The sequence below is a fragment of the Oxyura jamaicensis genome, chromosome 2 (assembly GCF_011077185.1).
Source record: "Oxyura jamaicensis isolate SHBP4307 breed ruddy duck chromosome 2, BPBGC_Ojam_1.0, whole genome shotgun sequence".
Lineage (NCBI taxonomy): Eukaryota > Metazoa > Chordata > Aves > Anseriformes > Anatidae > Oxyura > Oxyura jamaicensis.
The window spans coordinates 31,210,973-31,232,949 of record NC_048894.1 but is presented as its reverse complement, the minus strand read 5'-3'; the positions used below and the strand labels follow the sequence as shown (position 1 = coordinate 31,232,949).

At 37.9% G+C, this 21,977-nt stretch overlaps 1 protein-coding gene across 1 annotated transcript in view; it reads left to right on the top strand.

The window, feature by feature from the left end:
* Nucleotides 1–372: 372 nt before the first annotated feature.
* Nucleotides 373–21,977, top strand: part of AGR3 (anterior gradient 3, protein disulphide isomerase family member) — a 40,214-nt gene continuing 18,609 nt past the window's right edge. The window contains exons 1-2 of the mRNA XM_035318496.1: nucleotides 373–635; nucleotides 14,275–14,335. The gene's annotated coding sequence lies outside the window, so the exon portion shown is untranslated. The remainder of the gene's footprint in view (nucleotides 636–14,274; nucleotides 14,336–21,977) is intronic.

The following is a 21,977-nucleotide window of genomic DNA, read 5'->3' as shown; positions in this document are numbered from 1 at the left end:
CACAGTAGTATTTCCTGAGCCTCAGAACCTCATCCAATTGTATCAAAACGTTTTTAGTGTTAATTCTATTACTTTTCTTTTTCACAGCTTTCTGTTACTGTATCCATGAACTCCATTTGGTAATGAATTTCCAGCACTGCCTATTTCCTGCAGTTTAAAGCTGTTCTGAGCTGGCAAAACACAAGGCTAAAACATATACCTTACAGGGAGAGATTTCCTCACCAGAAAAAAAAAAAAAAAAAAAAAAAAACAAAAAAAAAAAGAGGAAAAAAGACAGAGACTGGTTTGCATCCATTCATGTAGAATGATATGTCCCTGCAGAACATCACACTGACTGCAATCATACTTCACCTGAAACCTTGGGGAAAACACAAAAATCATCCCTGCAACATCCAGATGGTGCAGCAAGAGGCTGGAGGGAAGAGAAACACTAAATTTCCCTAACTGCGCAGAAGCAGCCAGAGCCGCTCTCCAAGAGCTACACAAAAGAAGCTTTGTCTCAGCTGATGAGAGATCCCTTTGAAGCTTGGGAATCCTGACTGGCAGCATTTCATATCTGGCCATCATAGGGTTGGAGCAATGAAGAATGGAAAAGAAGGAAAAGATGGGAAAGGAGAAAGCAGAAAGGAGAGAAGGTAGGATCAGCTCAGAACAGACCTGGCTGAGAGCCTGTGATGTCAACATATATTGTGCATTACCACACCCATGCCATTTTTTGTTTTAAGGCTTTCTTATCAAAATGGAAATTTCCAGTCTATTTTTGACTTTTTGGTCGGAAGGCGGGAAACATCTCATAGCTGCAAAGGCATATTACAACTCACTGTTAAAAACACAGAAGTCCTCAATGTAAAGATACATTATAAGACATAATAAGCCTATACTGAGAGCAGGCAGTTTCATTTTTAAGAATGCATGCATTGCTAGCTTATCTATCAGATAACAGGCTTTTTTTTAAAAAAAAAAAAAAAAAAATGACCTAATTCTGACTACCTGGAAATAAACTGATATTGTTTGATTATTAATATTTCCAGACTTAGAAAACCCTAATTCACTTTCTGCTTCTATACTGTAGGGAGGTTACAAAATATTTTTTCTCTTCTGTGTTTTGCTTTCTCCAGTCACAAACTGCACAGCTTCCATGTTGAAAGCTGTAACAATGTTGTAGCTGATTCCTGTACAGCAGCAAGCATTTACTCTTTAAGATGTAAAACATTCTAAAAGTTACACAAATCTGTTCCCTTAAGATGTTTTTCTTCACCACTGTCAGCTTCCCATATCCCTATTATATAAAACTCAAAAACTTCATTCACCTCTCTGATCAACTGTTCTTTTGTCTTTTCATTATTCTATTAAATTAAATGTCATTAACTGTAGCTGCAGTGGCAGAAAATACAAAGTAAATTAAGCTTTCACTTTCAAGTCTTTGAATACAAAAAGAATCAAAAAATTATTTCATTTGTGATATTCTATTATTGATTCTGTTATTTTCTGCTCCTCTGTTTAAAATGCATAACTCTGATCTTACGAGCAAAGAATCCTAATATTAGATATTTCAGAGAATGCAAGTGCTAACCATAAGACTTTTTCATTGGATGTAAAAGGGCACTAGAGATTACTCTCCACATTTAATAATAGGACTGCCTACCTCAAGCATTTGTGATTCTCTCACAAGTTTTGAAACTAAATCTTGCTTTTCTTGAAAACATCAAAATTTTTCTTTCTTCCAAGTGTATTTCCCAGTGCCTTCAACAATTTCACTTTTCTCATAAATTGATAGGCTTTCAAGTTTTTCTTCATCATTTAACTATAATAGGATCTCTAATGAAATGTTCATCATAGGGACCACCAGCCACGATGCCTGATCTGTATGCAGCTCAAAGATGATGTCCGGTGATCAGCCACAGAGGTTTATCAGGGCATTGTCATGCTCACACGCTTCCACAGTGCATCTGTATGGGGCTCAGTTGCCTTCCACCTCACTTGTGTCCTCCTGGGAGGCTCCTGGGGGGCCAATGCCCATTCCCCTGGTTAGGAAGAGACTATCTTGGAGTTGCCTTTCCCCTCCACTCCCCAAACAGCTAATAATTCTGGCCACTGAAGAAATGGTTGTGAGGGGAGGAACACTAAGGAAGGTTGCCTATTCCCTGATTAGTGCTTTCAACTTTGCTCTAATGTGTGAACACCTCTGGGGAAAAAAGAAAAAAGAAAAAAAAAAAAAAAAGGAGGAAAAAAAATATTTCAGCATTATCCTCTTCTTGCTACGGCTCAAGATAGGAAAGTAAAGAAAATCCCCTGATGATTAACTTAAAGGGCAAGGAGGGCAAGGAGTTAGGGATTTTTATTTTGCCTGTCTGAGTGGATATCAATGGATGTTGACATTTTCCTTAAGGTTTACTATCTGTCCTCAAAGGGTAGGAGTAGCTGAGAGAAAGTCTCTGTTGTGGATGGGACATAGGAGACTGAATTACCAACCCCTTTAGCCTCAAAAAATAAAATGAATAAAATATTTAAACTCTCTGAATGTAATTTATTTGGGACTTGCCTACAACTCTCATGCTCACTTATTTCATTTAATCTATGCTGGCGGAGTACATCAGGCAGGCAGAAGTACTGCTGCATTACAGTGCCTTGACTCCGTTAAAACACTGAGCAGCAGCTAAACTGGAGCAACCTTATGTTTATCAAATCCTCAGCTGGCCCTGATGACTCGGGAGAGAAGAAGGAGAGGGGAAGCATAAGCAGGCTGCCCTCCACTGCACACCTGGAAGCCTGCATTTATGAAAAAAGAAAACCCAGCAAGTTCCCATGACAGGGGATGGACTGTCACCCTTCTGTGTTCCCCTCCCCAGGACGTTATCCCCCTGGGAACAGCTTCTCTTGCCTCTCAAGGCAGCAGTCAAAGAGCTCAGAGCAGAGCCACTCTGTGATTACACTTTACTTGTGCTCATGTGAATGCTTTATTATGGTCTGTAAAACAAAAGCAAACATGCTTTATTTTTTCTATATCTTCATTTCAGTTCCCTGTGTCATATGGGTGAGACATAGGAGACTGAAGGACTGAAGTAATGACCCCCTTAGCCTCAAAATATATATGTATATAAGTATGTATATATATAAAATATTAAAGCCTATGAATATAATTTCATTGGGAATTGTCTACAGCTCTCGTGCTCAATAATTTCACTTAATGTATCCATCATGAGCACAAAGTCCAAGTTCCAGGTGATTGTCACCCCACCTTGTGTACCACTCTGAACTCTAATGAAGCCCCTTTACTCACAACCTGCTGCTGCCTCTGATAGCTCTCCATTTTGGGATGCCTGGGGCTCAGTGTGAGACAGACCAGTGAAAAAGACAAAAGTCAGCAGTAATTAAAAGGGACTCATCAGGGTTCAAGCACACCCGCTACCTCTGCAACAATTCACTTGACAGGGAGCAGAGTGCCATGACTGAAATCTAGCTCATCAGCACCAAGTCAAATATTTGCCTTCTCTCCAGGTAGGTCCCACTTCACATCTGAGCTGGCGCCAGCTGGGCTCCTCGCTGTTAGCTGATGAGACATCATAAAAGCTCAGAAGCAACAGCTGCCTCATGCGCAAACAGGTACGTATTAATGTCTCCTTATTGGGTCTGACACAGTGTAATATCTCCTGTATTCTTTCTGAATTAAGTACACACAGGCGCTGAGAGCTTTAGCTATAATGATCATTACTGCTGATAGCCAGGAACATCAGGGCACTTACCACCAGCCAATTGCTCCTGTCCTGGGAAGCTCTTCTGGGTGTATGAGGTTCTGCTTCCTCTGGGACTTTGCTCTTCCTTCTCCTGAGCTCTTCAAGGCTGTGCCATCATTGCACAGAATTGCTTTCCTTTTTTTTTTTTTTTTTTTTTTTTTTTTTTCCCCTCTTTGGAAGGAGTATTTTCTTTCTTGCATGAGGTCTCATAGTTTCCTTGCCAGGCTCTGTTACTCTGAGTAGTCAGATAGGACTGTCAGGAGTAGTCAGTTACAGCTGCCAGCTTTCTGCTGAAATTTTGGGAGGGCAGTGGTCTATTCATTTCAGTCAAATAGCCCAGCATTTTTCTCTTGGGCTAATAACATTCATGAAATAGATATTTCTTCTTCTCTCCTATCCCCTATCAAAACACAACCTAGTTTTTATATAGTCATTTGCAGCTATAGTTCTGATAGCACATTGAATAGAGGAATTACTAATACTGTTTCAAGATGGGAAATTCAGTAGAAAAAAATCAAGTGACATACCCCAGATCACTGAGCAGACATAACACATATAGCAGTAAAACCCAGGTCTACTGTGCAGAGGAGCCTTCCTGTACGGCATAGCAGAGTTGCAACAGGGTCCCAGTGCTGAAGGGCTCCTTCAGGGTCTTCTACATAACAAATAAATACTATTTCCCACGAACACTCCAGGCATTTCCTGCTATTAAGCTGTTCGTTGGTTAACAGAGCAATGCCAAAAGATCAGCTTTAAAATATTTGGCACCCAGAGCTGCAATTAGTCTGAAAAAAAAAAAAAAAAAAAAAAAAAAAAAAAAAAATATGTTGCCCCAATTGTTAGAGGTGATAAACACTTGCATGTTGCACTCTCTTGGCACCAACTGCTTGCCCAAGTGCCTGGATATAAGTTATGTCCCTAGCAGATGTCAACCAAGTTAAAAAAAAAAAAAAAAAAAAATTGTTCTCTACTGTAAGTTCACATTATTTCCAGCATGTTGGATAGTATCTGTGATAAAGAGCTTTGCATCTGACTGAAAGAAGCAGCTTTTCTTCTCTGAGCTGAGCAAGAACTGACTTTCCCAACTCTCCCTCTTTTTTTCTTTCAGGCACCTAATTGTCTTGGGAAAAAATGACCTGTTTATCAAGTTAAACAAAACAACTGCTCTCCAGAACAGACCAATAAAACAGGATTTATATGAAGAGCTACACTTTTATTGGCTATTGGCTTAAGCTCTTTGTCCTATTTTAGGACAGTATCATTTTTTATTATTTTTTCCCCCTGTTGAAAAGACTATTAACTATATTGTCATAAATAAGGAACTACATTGTTTAATATGACTGTTAAAAAGGAGGTTTATAGCTCACATGATTACAAGGGTTTGTTTAGGTCTCATAGTAATTAATAGAAATAGATGTATAGCAATACTTCACAACATGCTTTTGTTTGACCTTTTTGTCCTACATTTTTGACCACTTTGGGACAGTTTTATGCAATTGCTCCTAAAACTAACCTTCGTTGCCCTCTGCTGGCTACATCTTTTACTCAGTGTTAACTTGCTGTGCACAAACTTGAATGTTAACTGGGAAAGTTACAGGGTACCCTAGGCAGGCTGCTAGTGGTAGGAGCTCTCTCCAAGACTACCAGCAGCAAAGCTGTGGTCGAGCTTTGCTGTCTACAGCATCCATGTTAATGAGCTTAATGCATAGTCTCACTCGTGCTAAGGGCAGAAATCACCTTGTGAAAAGAGTGAATATTCCTAAAATATTCCTTTGGGTGCAGTCCAGCTTCTCACCGAGGAATTTCCATAGAACCAGGGAATGTGAGAGTCAGCTATTTGGTTGGCAGGGAGAGGTGAGGGGACAGAGCTGAAGTAAGCACTGAAGCAAAGCTCATCTCTCTCTGCATTAGCAGGGAAGAGCATTCATCATGGAATAAGTGCACAGGAGGTCTAGGAACCTTTGCACTGTTTTTGCCTTTGCTATGCCTATTTCTTGAGTAAGTACATTGTTGTTGTGCTTCCTTTTATGAGCAGCTTATTCTCTAAACACTGAAAAAACTCCCCCTTCATACATTCTCCATGTGCTTGGCAGGTGCTGATCACACATGCTGTAGGAAGCTGGCTTTGTAAAAGTGATGAAAATTCTCTTTCTCACAGAGATAATGTAACATGACTCTCTGACTCTATTTTTTCAGCCATATCCTCTTCCTTGAAAACAGTTTTGATATGTTTTTGCCAAATATAAGATGGCATATTTAGTAAAGCACCATGTAGACATTTTCTTTCACTGAGAAGGAACATATTATACAAGTTGAAGCCTACATGCACTTTATGTAGGAAAAAAAAATATTTTAAAAGAGGAGATGTTCAGCTGGGAAGCTAAACTCATGAAAGGAGGAGAAAATATGAAGGAAAAGGCTCAAGGGTTGAGATAAGGACAAGGAGAGCACTCAACGATTACCATCATGGGCAAAACAGACTCAGAATAGGGAGATTAATATAAATTATTGCCTATCAATAACAACCTAGAGTGACGAGAAACTAAAAACAAACTAAAAACACCTTCTTTCTCATACAGCCTTTCCTACTTCCTCCCCCTGAGTGGTGCAGAGAAACGGGGAGTGGGGGCTGCAGTCTGTCCCTAACACTTCATCTCCACCACTCCTTCACGGTCCCTCTCTGCCCCTGCTCCACATGGGTTCCCTCCCACGGGATGCCGTCCTTCCCGAACTGAGCCTGTGGGGGCTGCCCACAGACAGCAGCTCTTCAAGAACTGCTCCCACACGGCTCCGTACCACGGGGTCCATCCCCCAGGAGCAAACTGCTCCAGCACGGGTCCCCCATGGGCAGGCGGCAGCTCCCCCCAGACCCCCTGCTCCTGCGTGGGCTCCTCTCCACGGGCTGCAGCTCCGGCCCGGGGCCTGCTCCTGCGGGGGCTCTCCATGGGCCACAGCCTCCTCCAGGCCACATCCACCTGCTCCACCGGGGGCTCCTCCACGGGCTGCAGCGTGGAGATCTGCTCCATGTGGGACCCATGGGCTGCAGGGGGACAGCCTGCTCCACCAGGGGCCTCTCCACAGGCCACAGGGGAACTGTTGCTCTGTGCCTGGAGCATCTCCTGCCCTCTTGCTGCACTTACCTTGGTGTCTGCAGGGCTGTTTCTCGTTCATTTTCTTTTCACTTTCTTAAGTCTGCTCTCACAGAGTTGCAAAAAACACTGCTTATTGGCTCGACTCTGGCAGTGGTGGGTCCCCTTTGGAGCTGGCTAAAACTGGCTCTTATCTAACATGGGGTAGCTTTTGGATTCTTCCTCACAGAGGCCACTACTGCAGACCCCCACTACCAAAACCATGCCACATAAGCCCTATGGAGGATAACAGAACACTTTGGGCATCTTGAGTTCAGCAATCAGATAAAAATAAATCCACAGAGTAGTGGACATAGCAAAATGGAGCTGAGCTGTTTTTAATAAAGCAACAATAGCCCTTAAAAAACTTTGGGATGATAAAAGAGGAGGAAGAAAAGAAATGTTACATGAATCATGGTCTTGTAATGGAGAAGTGGCTATTTCTCTTTTGTGCTGCTTGAGTTCTTCAAAATTTGCAATAATGATGCCCCTGTGGTTTTCTGTCAAAGGGTTTAAGATACACAGGACTGCAGCGATTTTCCCACAGTTCATAAGTGGACTTTACCAATGCTGCCTATAATTTTCAAACTAGTTCCTGGAAACTCCCAAGACTCTACTAGGTCTGCTAGGTAGGCAAGGGTTTTCACATAACATCCCTGAGTTCCTTGTGCAACAGAGAGTACAGAAAGTCCCCTTTGTGTAGCTGTCATTGAGCCATTTAATGTTTAACACAACATTTCCTTTAAATGAAAGACAAAGAAGGAGGTTGTTATTCTATTAAATTCACCTTTTAATAACAGCTGTATACAGCTCCCTAGTTCCTACTACTGGAAACTATTAATCCTCATCGGGTCTTAGACCATTCTCAACCTATTAGTGGATAATATGTTTTAAGAAGAAAGCTAGGATTTTCACTGGAGCAAAAGATGAGGTCCAGTCCTCTGACTGAGAACTTACAGAGAAGCTGCTCAGCCTGAAAAGACCCCCCTGGCTTCCCCAAATGCCACATGCCCTTACAGAATCACAGAATCACAGAATTGTAGGGGTTGGAAGGGACCTCAAGATATCATCGGGTCCAACCCCCCTGCAGGTTCCCTAGAGCAGGTAAAGTCAATGTGCTTAGTCAATGTGCTGCGCAATTACAGCCCAGAAGTTTCAACCTTACTTAATTTATGTACTTCCCTCTTCTACAGTTTGGTACTTCTACATTTTGAGGGAGAAAACAGCTGCTCTAAAACCTGTGAGCTGTAAGTATGTAAAAAATGTATTCTTTGTAGCTCTACAGACTCCCAGGTGACTCCCAGGTTTATCTGAGTGAGGGTGAGTCAGAAATGAACAATACATTGTGGGAAGGGGAAGTATCCTCAAATGGAGGTAATGCTGACAGTGGCTACAGCCAAGTTCTTCAGTACCACAACGGTTTCCCACCTGTGACTCATGCTGGCCATCTTGCCATGACTGCATATCTGCTTTATTCAGCACCAGAAGGGAACACTTCGTCCCACACACCTCCTGGACTTGAAAACAAACATACAGTGTGACCTAATGCTTCACACCCCATACAGATTAACCTTCAGAAATGATATCATTAAAATGATGTACTTCTGCGAGTTATTGTGAAAAGCTTATGTTAAACAGCTAAGTAGCTGTCCAGTTATCTAAAATTTTGTCTTTATGTAGCCAGGATTCTGGATAATGATTGGAGTTAAGTGCCAAAAGAAAGTAAAATGCATTTGGGATTTAAAAAATTAAATAAAAATCAAAACTACTTGAAGAGTTGAAAGTAAAGCATTTACACTCCCAGGAGATAAGACAGAGACACAATAAATCCTTTCCTCTCATTAGAACCAAACATTAGAGTATCTTTCCTGTTCAAGAAAAACCACAGAAATGGGAAATGTCATTTATGAATAATTATCCCTCTTTCTGAGTTTCTACTCACTTTACCAAGCCATCTGTAAAAAAGGCCCCACCTCCATCAGAGCAAAGGCAAAAGAAAATTTATTTTTGACAAGATGACAAACTGTCAGGAGGGGTCCTCAGCAGGATCCTAGAAAATTGATTAAAAAGAAGACAGGCTGCTTTTTAAAATGTTATGAAATCAGTTTTTCTAATGGTATCCCATGGCTTTTTTTTTATTCTCCATTAGTCTGGAATGGAAAATGTTCAAAGGACCTTGCCGTGAAAATGCTTCCTATAGAATAATGAAAATCTCTACTTCCATCTTGAAAACAACATGAACACGGGCCTGCTATACATTAAAACAACAGACAACAAATGAAGTTACCATGCAAGTTCTGGGAAAGAGAAATGTAAACTCATACTCGTCTCTCCCTTGTTCCTTTTGATGCCATACATTCATTCATCAAAGAAATACAGAAACAAAATTGAGCAGAGGATAATGAGTCTGAGGAAAAGTTTCAGAAAGTTCTGGCTTCCCTTATAACAAACATCAAATCAACAACACATCGTTAGTTCATAAGGGACCCCATCCAAAATCAGTGAAATCAGTGGGAAAGCTCCCAGTTGGCTTCAGCAGGCTCTGAATCAACAAAAGCACAATTACAGATGCTTAATTTTTTTTCAGTGAAATTATTTTTTTTTTTAATGAAAAATAGCTTTTTAACAACAGTGAAATTCTAATGGGGCCATTTGTTTTCATTTATCTACTTCTCTTTCCTTGGTGGAGCAAGCTGGAAATAAATAAATAAAATGTTTTTCATGTCGCTCATCCCACAAACACTAAAACTTAATTTCTTTCTTTTTCACTGGAAAAAAAATATGCAAAGCAGCATAAGAGGGAGAAAGGTACAAAAAGGCATCACAGTGGTCATGCAAGGGAATTGGCACACCTAGAACACTATGCCTGCTAGAAGGAAGGGATGAATTAGCCCTGGAATGGGTAGCTTGGCCAGTACTCTTTCTTTCTTGCCTTAGCAAGTAACTTCTTTCTCCTTTGTCTTTTTTTATGTTGCATACAAACTGATTCAAGAAATACAGATATGATACTGTATGAAATCTGAGAAAAACTTTCAGAAAGTCTTAAAATATGTTGACAGAACTGATAAATTTCAAACAAATAATACAACTGAACAGCAACAGAAACCATCAGCTGTTTCTTGGTCAGTTGCAGGTACATGGGGACCACGTGTGGTCTACATAACAGTCTGCAGAGTTCTCATTCATGGTTCTTACATCTGTCCATTCTCTTTTTTGAGAAACATTTAAATGCTCAAAGCAAATTCCCATCTTCAACAGTAGTGCCTGGAAGATCACCTTGTTGAGCTTCTGTGGAAAAAAAAAGGGGTGGGGTGGGAGAGGGTGAGACGGACTGGAGGAAGGCATAATTGCATTATTTTATTTTATTATTTTTTTTAAATTATTATCATTCACTATCTAAATCTATTTTATCTGGCAATAAATTAATTTTCCCCAATTCAAGACTGTTTTGTCCATGATGATAACTTCTAAATGATCTCCATGTCTTCATCTCAACCCACAAGATTTTCATCCTAACATTAATTCATTCTACTACTGAGGAGGTGGAATGAGTGAGCAGCTAGGTAGGTGTCTGACTGCTGGCAACAATTTTTTTTCTTTTTGTGGGGTAGGGACTACTGAGAGTAAAAAGCTACCTCTGCTGAGAGTATTCTCAGGCTTCTGTCCTCATGCTTTTACTCTTTTAAATAGTTTTGAATGTCCAATAGCTTACATTTATTTAATGATTTGCATTTAATAGCTTAAAAAAAAATGTTTTAAGGTGTTAAAATTCTGTGTGTATTTTTTCAATGTTTAGATCTTGAGATCTATAGAGACTCACACGTGTCTCCTGGAACTAGTATTTTTGGTCGACAAACTGTAATAAAGTGTCTGAAGAATAAAGAGGAATTTTAAAAGATCTTTATCAAACAAATTTTGGAAGACAGCACAGCAGGAAGAACAAGGACTTTAAAAACTGGAGATAAAATACTTGAGGTAAATGCAGATAAACCTACAAATTTTGACTCAGCTTTGTGAGGATGGAGGGAAGAAAAAAATACAGCCACCACTTCATGATGTATTGATGACACTATGTTTTGAAAACTGAAAAAATACCCCTGGCCCCTGCTGTTGTCTTTTCTTTTTTAAATGTCCAACAGTGGAGACATTTTAACATTCTTCTGTATATTTAAGAAAAGACAGGTATCTGACAGGGAAACTGGCAGGAGGAAGACTCTTCTTATATAAATGTATAATAAGTAATAATTTATGCTATAACTTACAGGCATAACTTACAATATATAGAAAAGCATACAAAAAATTGTGTTGCTATTTTGTCTATTAATTCAGAGTAGTTAACAGTCTGGTTAACTACTGCTTAAGGGAAACGGTACTACTGGTTAAAGTCAATCCACCACAAATTTGTTTTTACTATCATTTATGTTGCACTACTATTTCGGAGCTCCAGCTAAAATATGAGTTCATACGCAAAAGATGTTTCAAACATACAGATCTCTTCTTATTCTATGCCAGCCACTAAAAATTAATAACACTAGGAAGACATCTAAATAAATGCATAAATGACATCATTTTCCCTTCTTTCGGATTCTTGTAAAGAGTTACACATAGTTTCCACTACACTGCCATCCCCCCAAGAACATTCTCCAGCATTGTGTTTAGCATTACTAAACTCTGGAGTAACAGTTTCTTTTTTCCCCTCCAAATGTGTTTTAATTAGCAAAATCTTTGAGTCCTGATATTTACTACATGTCAACACATGGACTGATGTTGCTTGAGTCCATAACACTTTCTCTTCCACTTCCTAGCCATAATTTACTACATTCAAGCATCCTATTTGTTTTGCTAACTACTGATGCATATTGGCCAAACACATATGCTGAGCTCTCTGCTGTCAGGCCTCAGTAACAGAGCTCCTGAACAGAGCTAAGTGTTGGGAGACTGTGGTGATCTGAAGCATTATGCCCAAACAAACTAGGTCATGCAGAAGAGGAAGATTCTCTGCTGCATTTAAGGTGTCACTCTTCCAATCTGCAGTGTTTCTAAATTCACTTAGCAGGGTAGGTCTGGTCTTACTGTAAGCGCTGAGGAGTTATAGCCCTATACCTTGACATTGGTCAACCAAGTTAGAAACGGCTACCTGGTTATTCACATTGGAAGGTCAAAAGTGACTGTACATAATATCAGGTGCACCACTGCCTTACAAGCTATGACCTGCATAGACTATTCCAACTGCACTAGCTTCTAGGATTATGTAGACACAAACTGTACACAGAAGCTCAAATAACTGTCAGAGACAAAACAAATCTTATGTGTGTCTTTCTTCCGAGTATTGTTATACACCATATATATGTTCCCCATTTGCATTCATCCTTAGTTTTACTAACAAATTGTCAGGTCAATTACACAGCTAATTCCTCTCTATTGCATTCTTCATCCCTTCCATCTGTCACTCTTTCAGCCCTTCTCCTCTTTTGCACTCCTTCTCTAAAAATCCTTACATTATTGTGAGGTAAAATAATACTCCATCCAAACTAACATGGACTTACTTGTTGGCACAAGGTCTCTGTCACCTCTTAAGGTAAGTATTGGAGATTAAGACGTAGAGATCTTGAGCCTTAATGGCTATGCATAGCATCCCAGTGTAAACTAGAATTTTCCATGGTTATCCAATATTGTAGCATTATGTTTCCCAAATATTGCCACATGGCTTGAAAAAGTCAAAAAATGCACTATACTTTCTGTTTTTACAGAAGTATGTGAAAAAAAAAAAAAAAAAAGAAAAAAAAAAAAAAAAAAAAAAGTTTGTTTTCCATATGCAGGAACTCTATGAACTCTGTTTTTCTCTAAAGACTTTCAGAGGTCCATGACCACATCTGAAAATGTTTTCTGTCATCCCTTCATGTTTCCTATAACAATCCAGTACATTACCATGAATGTCTAGAATAAGGCCAGATAGTTTCAATTACTTGTTTCAAGAAGATGCCTTTTCAATCACAACTTCTTACTTAAAGGGCAGCTGCTTGGGTCACATTACCCGTCAAGAGCCAGACTTCATGATTATTGAAATTTTCTGTACATGTCAGTCTCAGAAGGAAAGAAAGAACAGACTGCATTCATAAAACAGCATTTCATAGTAAGAATTACTTCAGGTACATAGGCAATCACTGAAAGGATAGAAATCATGAGAGAAATATAGCTGTACTGGATTATTTAATTTGATTGTTTTAATTGACCACTGTGGCCAGAGCTGCACAAGATCTACAGTTATGTCTTGCCAACATTCCAAGCAAATAGAGGTAAGTATCAATAGACATTGTTTCTTCATGGCCAAAGGCAGAACCTTCTGAAGTCAGTGGAAAGGCTCTCCAAGACAATGAAAACTTTGGATGAGGTTATTGATTTCTGTTTTTTAGTCAGGAATTTAAAGAAAATGTAAGCGAGAGACCTTGCAAATGGCCATGTACAAAATACAACTTTTTTTTAAAAAAAAAGAATAAATTATCAGTTTCTGAAACATGTGATTTAGAGATAGGAAATCATGCTGTAGTACATGATAGAAACCAATCTGGCAGGAATGGGTTTGTATTACATAACCTGTGCTTATTCATTAATTTTAGTTTCTGCAAAACTGAGATAATTTGGTTCCTCTGCAAAGTTCACCAGTGAGATGGTTATAAAGGAAGGAATACTCTTTTCCTATCTATAGCCTCTAACACAACTGAGGGAGTCCATGAATAAAATATATATTGCCTACTCAAATCTATAATCTCTGTAATGCCAACATAGGCTTCACATTAGCTGAAGAACCCCAAAAGCAGAAATCTTCATTGCCTATTTCCAAAGTCTCTTTCCCACTCTGTCTTAATTCAAGGGGTTTTCATTAAGTTGAAATCTGTCCCTCAGAAGGGATTTCCTTTGGCAGATGCCTTACAGTGGTTCACCCCTGTATACAAGGACCTAAACTAGCTACAGTACCATGGAGCACCTCCATCTGTGAAAAGATGTCACTGGACTGCCAGTAATTGATTGCTTTAACACATCAGCTTAAACTTTATCTCTTTTATTAAAGATCTCTTTTATTAGAGATCTATTTTATTAAAACCATCCTTCCTTTTTTGAAATATGAAATTTAAAAGCTATCAGAATGTTGCTTTGTATCAAAATACTGCCAAGTACTGAAAAGGAAGTCCCGTCTAGACATTTTTAGACATATCTACACCTTATTCATCTCTGAAAAAAGATTTAGGTCCTGTTGTGGTAAAAGTAGTTTGGTTGATACAGGTAGTGGTTTGTTAAGCTTCTCTTGCACATCCTGTTCTCTGAACTGAAGAAGAATGAAGCACAGTAAGTTATTAAAAGCTTCAAACAAGTTTTTTTTGGCTTTTTTTTTGGCTTTTTTTTTTTTGTGGTAGGAAATAATGCTGTTAGCTGGGGAGAGGCACAACTGACTGCACATTGAACTTCCAGAGTAAGGTAACACTGTTTTTCAGAGATTTCTTGTTAGCACTTTGCTAGTTAATCTCCATCTCACTAATGCAAGAGATTACATTTTTCCTTGTCTTCTAATACTGTTCATCATCTGCATTGTCTTCTAGAAGCTCATTGCTTTATACTGTTCATATTTAAGGAATTGTTTCTACCACAGCCATTGCCATGAAAATACAAAGCAACAATTCAGGATAAAGCATTCATATAATGAGGAACAAATTAAAATTTCACTTCATATGAAAAACTTCTATTACTGATCTTTTAAGATTAATTTTATAATTAATAATAATAATAAACAATAATATTAATTACAGTAAGAAAAGAAATAATGAAAATATTACTGCTGACTTTTCAACTTCCTTGTAGTCTTCACTTTGCTCAGCTTACAATTGGGCTGCGTTAAAATTTTCTATGAAAACTCACACGGACTTTACATCTCTGTGTCAGAACTATTCCATGAAAGCTTTGATGAATGTACCACTATAATATATAATATATAGTATATAATATATAGTATATAATATATAATAAATATATAATTTATGATATATATATCATATATATACTATATATACTATATAGTATATAGTATGTAATATATAATATAATAATGATAGAATATGAGATAACATATAAGCATTGAAAAATTATAACTAGAACTGGTAGACAGTATCATCATAACACAGTATGCTACATTTCCCAAGGGCATAAACATACCAAAAATACCTTGCTATCAAAATACAAAAATGGAGCATACCAAAAATACCTTGCTATCAAAATACAGAAATGGGGCTTTCCAAAGTCATTTATGAAATTGATAGTCCAAAGGAGTGGGAAATGCAGCTCTTGAGACTCCCTGTGAGTATGACCTACAGGCATTGCCACAGAGTCACAGAAAGTATAGTTCAAGCAAATGTTGGGGAAATTATTCAAGTCAATGTTATATATGATAAAATTCAGGGAAATCAATAGGAATGACTGTAAAATATTGATTAGTAGTTAAATTGTGACATAAAAATTAACAGATTATTAAATACGTTGGAAAGCAAACTACCTAAGTTAAAGACAAAGATCAAGAGCTATTTTCCTGATGTTAGACATCATAATCATGCGAAGACAATGGTAAATGTGATATACCATAATGAAGCAAATTCTGAAAGATAATAAAATAAGGAGTTACAAGGAAACCACGAGTTTTTAGTTTGCTTTTTTAACAAAAGTTAGTTGTAAGTAACCTACCTTAAACCTACCTTAGGTCTTCACTTTCAAGGTAAAAATTTGCAGGAGTATCAAGACTACTAAGACTAAGGAGTATCAAGCACTACTAAGATATACAAAGAGAAGATGCAGGAAGTAATTAATTTCCAAAGCTACTTTCTCATTCATTCCTTCACTGAGGTAAATTAAGTAAATTATCTTTAAGTAATAAAGATAATCAAAGGAGGCAGATATATTTCTTCAACGGCAGTAGTCACGGAAGAAGTCTGCATGTCTGCATTCACAGCTACAAAATGTATTTTTAATTTATTCTTCTCATTCAAGTTTACACAGCAATACTTTAGGATAGAGAATAAAAGAGAATCCCTCCTCATCCTGCCCAGAGAAAATTGTGGAGCTTCATCTTCACCTGTTGTGCAATTGACTACATCGCTTGTGCTTTCCTCACCTCACCAGCTCATTACTCAGTGGGTTATACCAACCGCACTGTGATGTAGAGCAATGTACTTTATCAATCACCAACTTAAGGCCTCCTCCACATCACAGTTGATTTCATTGGTGTAGGGTGAAACTCATACTGAAAGAAACAGGACATGGCTAGAGACTGGAGAGCACTAATTTTGTGTTTTGTTTTGATCTTGTGGTATAACAGGCAGCCATTGAGTTAGGAGTGTTGTGCATAAAATAATGTGACAGCTAAGAGAGCATAAAGAAAGTTTTGGACCTTTTTGCATTCCAGACTTTTTTTTTTTTTCTTTTTTCTTTTTTTCTTTTTTTTTTGATGCGTTTTGGATAGACCCAGACAACTGGCTTGGATAACCTGCATCAGATTAACTAGACCATCATTTTCAGGGTGATTTATTGCAACTTGAGAAGAAACATAATTGTTCTGTCATTTCAAAAATGACATTTAAAAACTGTGAATTTGTTTTCTGCATTATTTAAGAGTGTCTGGCACCCTGGCAGTGACAAACCATGCAATCTGAAATTTGTCTTGAGGTATCAGACCTTTTTGTTCTCCTTTTCTACTTTCCCCCCTTATTTCTTCTGCTATTTTCATTATAAACTTTGTCCAAATGTTTATTTTTCATTGATAACATTTCTCAGTGATTTAGTAAACATTGATTGTTTGTTGGGTGTAATGATTAAGAAATCAGAGATCAAGTTACATTGTTTTTCTTGTGTAAATGAATACAGTCCAGATACACCACTCACCAAAGACATTGCGTACAATATTTTTTTAAAAAGCAAAAGTCAGAACCAAAGGACAGTGGAAAAGAAGAAAAGAAAGATGAGTACAGTTGCATAAACATGTAGAATGGGAGCTCAGGATAGTCTTAGATAATTAGCTCTTTGTTGTTTTTGTTTGTTTGTTTTCATTTTGTTTTGTTTTGTTTTGTTTTTCTCTCATGACTATACTTATAAGTTTGCAATACCATTTCTCTCGGCACAGCTAGTCTACTAGTTTCAATTATGCCTGCTGGGATGATTTTTTCCAGGTTTTCTTGTCCTTTGACAGGTCAAAAAATATTTTAAGATCCACCTGTGGGATAAATTTTGATATATAAATTTTCAAATATCTTTTTCCAGATGCTTCCTCTATGAATATGAGAGACATATGAGTATATCAAAGGTAGATTTAAGAGTTACTTGTAGATTTTGTCATGAACAAAGGAGAAAAACAATTTGGTTCTTCTCATGCCCAAGAACTTTTCCTTTCTTTAGGTCTTGTTTATGAAGAGAGAATGTTTATGGATATAAAGTTGTAGGCTCTTAATTTAAATTTTCAATGGTGAAATGTTAAATCAAACCAAGAGTATGTCTTTAGGTTCCTGCCTGGTTTAAATCGCTTTTTCTTATTCTGTGTTGTTCTATTCTATTTCTGCTTTTCCATCCTAACCATTTATGCTGGCTGTTTGAGTGGGGTGAGGAACTAAATGTGTTTGTTCTAAACCTGATTTAATATGATTATATTTCTGGAGTGTCATGAAATTCAAGAAATAAAAATGCAAAGTCCTGCAAAAACCTGGGTTGAGCTAATCCACTACAGTGATGTTGTCTGTCTGGACATTGTCCAGCTTTAGTAGCAGCTCTTCTGAAAAGGACTGGGGTCTATACATAAGCCAGCAGCATGCTCTGGCCTCAAAAAAAAATAAAAATAAATAAATAAAAAATCTGGACGGAATTAACAAGAGTCCTGTTAGTGATTCTTCCCCTTTATTTGGCACTTATTTGACTGCATCTGTAAACCTGCATTCAGTTTTGTACCCTTCAATAAGCACACACTTTAGCAAGTGGCCACCAAGATGGTCAGGAGCTGGAGCAAATGTCCTTTGTGGAAAGGCTGGAAGATTTGGTCTTGTTCAGCGTGTGAGGAAGAGATGGCTTAGGGGGAACTACTTAACAGTGCTTGCTAGCGCCTACATAAAGGTTATAAAGAAGATGGAATCAGACTTTCCTCTGGTGGGAAAATGAATATAAATTGGAACAAGGAAAGGTTCCTTCATTCCACAATGAAAAAAAAAATAAAATAAAAATGATCTCTGAAACATGGTTAATCATTTCAAGTTACCCAGAAAGTCACAGAATACCTTTCCTCCAAGGTTTTCAAGACCTGACTGGACAAAGCCTTGAACAACCTTTTCTGAACTCAGTGTCAATCTTGCTTTGAATACAAGACTATAAGAGACCTCCCAAGGGTACTGTCCAAAAAATTTGCACTGTTAGAAAATGGGAAATAGATTTCTGCTAAAGCAATTGAAGAAAATTTTGATTTCTCCAGTTTTAAAAGCATGCTTTAAAAGAACCAAAACAGCATGACCATATAATATGGTCAATAAAGATTAATGAATAAGACAGGAAGACTGGGAAATAAATTACTAGGTTTTAGAGTATCACCCTATCACCCTGTTACTCAAATGCCGTTTCAGTGGTATACAATTAATTTTGTCTTCACGATGCTCCTCTGAAGAGTTCCTCTGAAATGTGCTCAGTGTAACTGCTGTTTTTTTTTTCCTATTCTTGTCATGCCCATCTTTTGACAAAGCCTGATTTTGGTTTGGAGGATGTTGTGAATGTAAGAGACCTCCTCTTTAGACTAATCCCAGTTTGGCTTAACTGAGCTGATCTCCATTGACTGCAAAGAGAGCCAGGTTGTCTTGCTCAGATTCAGGTGTCCATATTCCAGGTGTCTTTATTTGCCAGAGGAAAAATTCCCATGGCATGTTTGTTATAATCATCCTGGATCTGGGTATTTAATCTCAGATAGATACAAAACCATGGCAAATTGTGCTGTGACATCCATATTGTACTCTCATGCAACTTATGGTTACCAGCAGGCTGAACTAGAATTAAATCAACATGCAAGAGAAGGGGAAAGTATTTGTAAGCCACTAGCATTCTCCCAACCAGTCCTGTTCCCACCAGTGAGAACCTGTGCCAATTAGTTCTCCTGTATCACTATATAACGGACATAGCTCAGAATTCGGTCCAGTTCATGTTCTTATGACAGACAACAGACCTTCCAGCAAGTTTCCTGACCTTTGGAATGTAATTTGTATTGGATTTTCCTGCAATAATTTAATATTTTAATAACATAATTTATTTCCTTTATTTATTAACTCATTTAAATTTGTCTTTCCTGGAGTATGGGCAAATTAGCTCAGTCATTGGCAGACATTATTTTTCATTCAAGTCTCAGCACTGAAATCATACAAGCACTGGTGCAAACTATGCAATTTTCCTTGTTCTCACTCAAGGGATATCACAGAGCCCTATGTAATTTACATGCACCTCTCAAATGACAAACTTTTCTCAGTTTTCTCAGTTTTCTCAGTTTATAAGTAAAAATATCCCCTCACATTGCCCTAACTGCCAGCCCTGTAAACTCGACTTTTTATTAAAATTTTTCTCTCTTCTCCATCATTCATGTTCTTCCCTAAGAATAATAATTAAACAAATAAATAAACTTCATCCAGTTCTGCTGTTTAACACAGTGACGATAATGTTTTTGGACAGCATAAGAATGTTTTTTATATAGTATCTTGAATTCCTATGGTTAAAATAAGGATTTTTCACCCTTTAGGAAAACCTTGACAGAAATAATTTTCAAAACTATATATTGTTATTATTATCAAAACAATTGGGAAACTTTCTGGATAAAATTGCATACTATCAAAAGATGGGCTTATGTTTCAGAAGGCATACCACCACATTTCCAAAAGAAAAATATGGTTGGAGGTGATAGCACAGCACTCACTTAGCAGATGATGCCAATCTCCTCAATATCTGCTTTTGGTCAATTGAGAAAGAAAGGACCTCTCAAAATGGTGACTGAGAACAGGAGTCTAGCTTAGTCTTTTTTTAGCATAGACGAGGTATCTTTCTCACTGGGAACATAAAGTAAGGAAACATGAATACCACTTCACAGCCTTTAATCTGAACATAGTGGTCTCTCTGTGGGCTGTGTCTAATTTTCAGTGGTGGAAGTTGAGAGAGAAAGTTCATCAATTTGCATTTCACCATGGAAGTACAGCAAGGCAGAACCTGAACAGAACCCCATGTCAGTTACAAACCCCACCTCACCACAAGCCACACATTTGAAACTTTGCACCAAATTTTTTCAGCCAAATGCCTGTTACAGAACTTTACATGTATAAGCAACAGTAACAAGTTACTTTTTCAAGAAAGGGAAAAAGATAAAGCCACTGGAATCACTTAAGCCATCTTCTGTGCAACATGACCAACAGCAATAACATATAACTGTCAGGTTATACCTGCTTTCTGAGACAGCTCACTAATTCAAACAAAAGATCATTCTTTATTCTCAAATAATAAATAATAATAATTATATATATAATTATAATTAATAATTATTATATATATATATATCAGAGTATGCCACATCTGGAAGTTGTTATGCAGGTCTTGGAAATTATCATCATCAGCATATCAGTTAAACAGGTACAAGCTGATGGCTAGGGTTTGTAATAGATACAATAAGGTTAGCTAGAGTATCAGTAACACAGACTTCTGTGTTTAAAATATCCAGATCTTGGGGCTTAAAGTCTCTTAAAGTTTATTTGAGATCTAACATCATCTATTTTTATGAACATGCTGAAGAAGAATGCAGATATAATGAGATCCTCCAAAGATGTGACTGGAAGGATACCTAATGAAACTAGCATCAGCTGGTGGGAGCCAAACTCTTATGGTCTCCTCATCTGGCACCTCCCATCCCGGTCCCGTCTGGCTCCTCCAGATGGTGATTTAGAGTAGACATAACCTATGTGTTTGCATTCATCTATTTTCATCTCTGTTGCCTAAAGTAGCAGCTTTAGGGAGACTAACTTCTTCAGGCTAAGTACAGACTGAGTGAATCCTCCTGCAGGGAGAAACACAAGTGGTTCCAGTTCTCTTCACAGTACAGGCTAGCCCATCTAGATCTTATAAAGATTGTTAAAGAAGGAAAAGGCATTCCTATACAGAATTATTTCCACAAAGACTACTAGCAGATATTTCTGCCCGGAGTATGAGGACTACCAATTGGAAAAAAATCCTGGAAAATAAAGATGTGGGTACACTCATGGTCATCCATAGGATGGATCATATTATGATTGAACATTAGCAATTAATACAGAAAAACCTTAAGAAAGTGATATGTAACACTGGGTCGTATCAGACAATGTGTTTCCAGAGACAGAGTAGTCATACAGGCCCCAGGTGGGACCATATCTGTCATACTGAGGTACACTTCTGTTCAGGAAACCTGAACTCCTGCCAGAAAAGATACAGAAAAGGGCAAGTAGACTTGCTGAATACAGAAGATTTCTTGCAATGAGGAACTCAACCCTTCTTCTTTCTTTGGTTCAGAAGAATGAAGACCAAGTTGAGATATGATCTCCCTGCAGAAATACTTACAAGAAATGTAGAAGAATCATTGAATCATTTAGGGCAACACTGGCAAGAATGCTTGCTAAGAAGTTGCCAAGTGTTAAGTCTAGGCTAGCTAAACAAGACTTTCTCTCAAAGGAGTACATTTCAAAGGAAGTTTTATGAAAGAAGAATGGGACAAAATTCCTAAGTAAATCTGAGGTAGTTCAATGCATCTATAAGCAGGGTGTTATGGTGTGGCTGCCTCCAGGAGTGGTAGTTTGATGACTCACTCCTGTGTTTCTGTCTGTCTCCTATTAATCCTTGGCTTTAAAAAACAATGAGAATAAAATACTACAGCTAAAAGCTAATCTGAAGCTAAAGATGCTTCTGTATCAACTATGCAGGTTATAAAAGTAACAAAATGGCAAAAAGTTATGTTGGGCCAGGTTAAAAATATGTCCCAAAACTGGAAGTGAATTGTTCCCCAGGGATCACCACAGTGTGATGTTCTACAGCTTTTAATGGTCACAGAGAT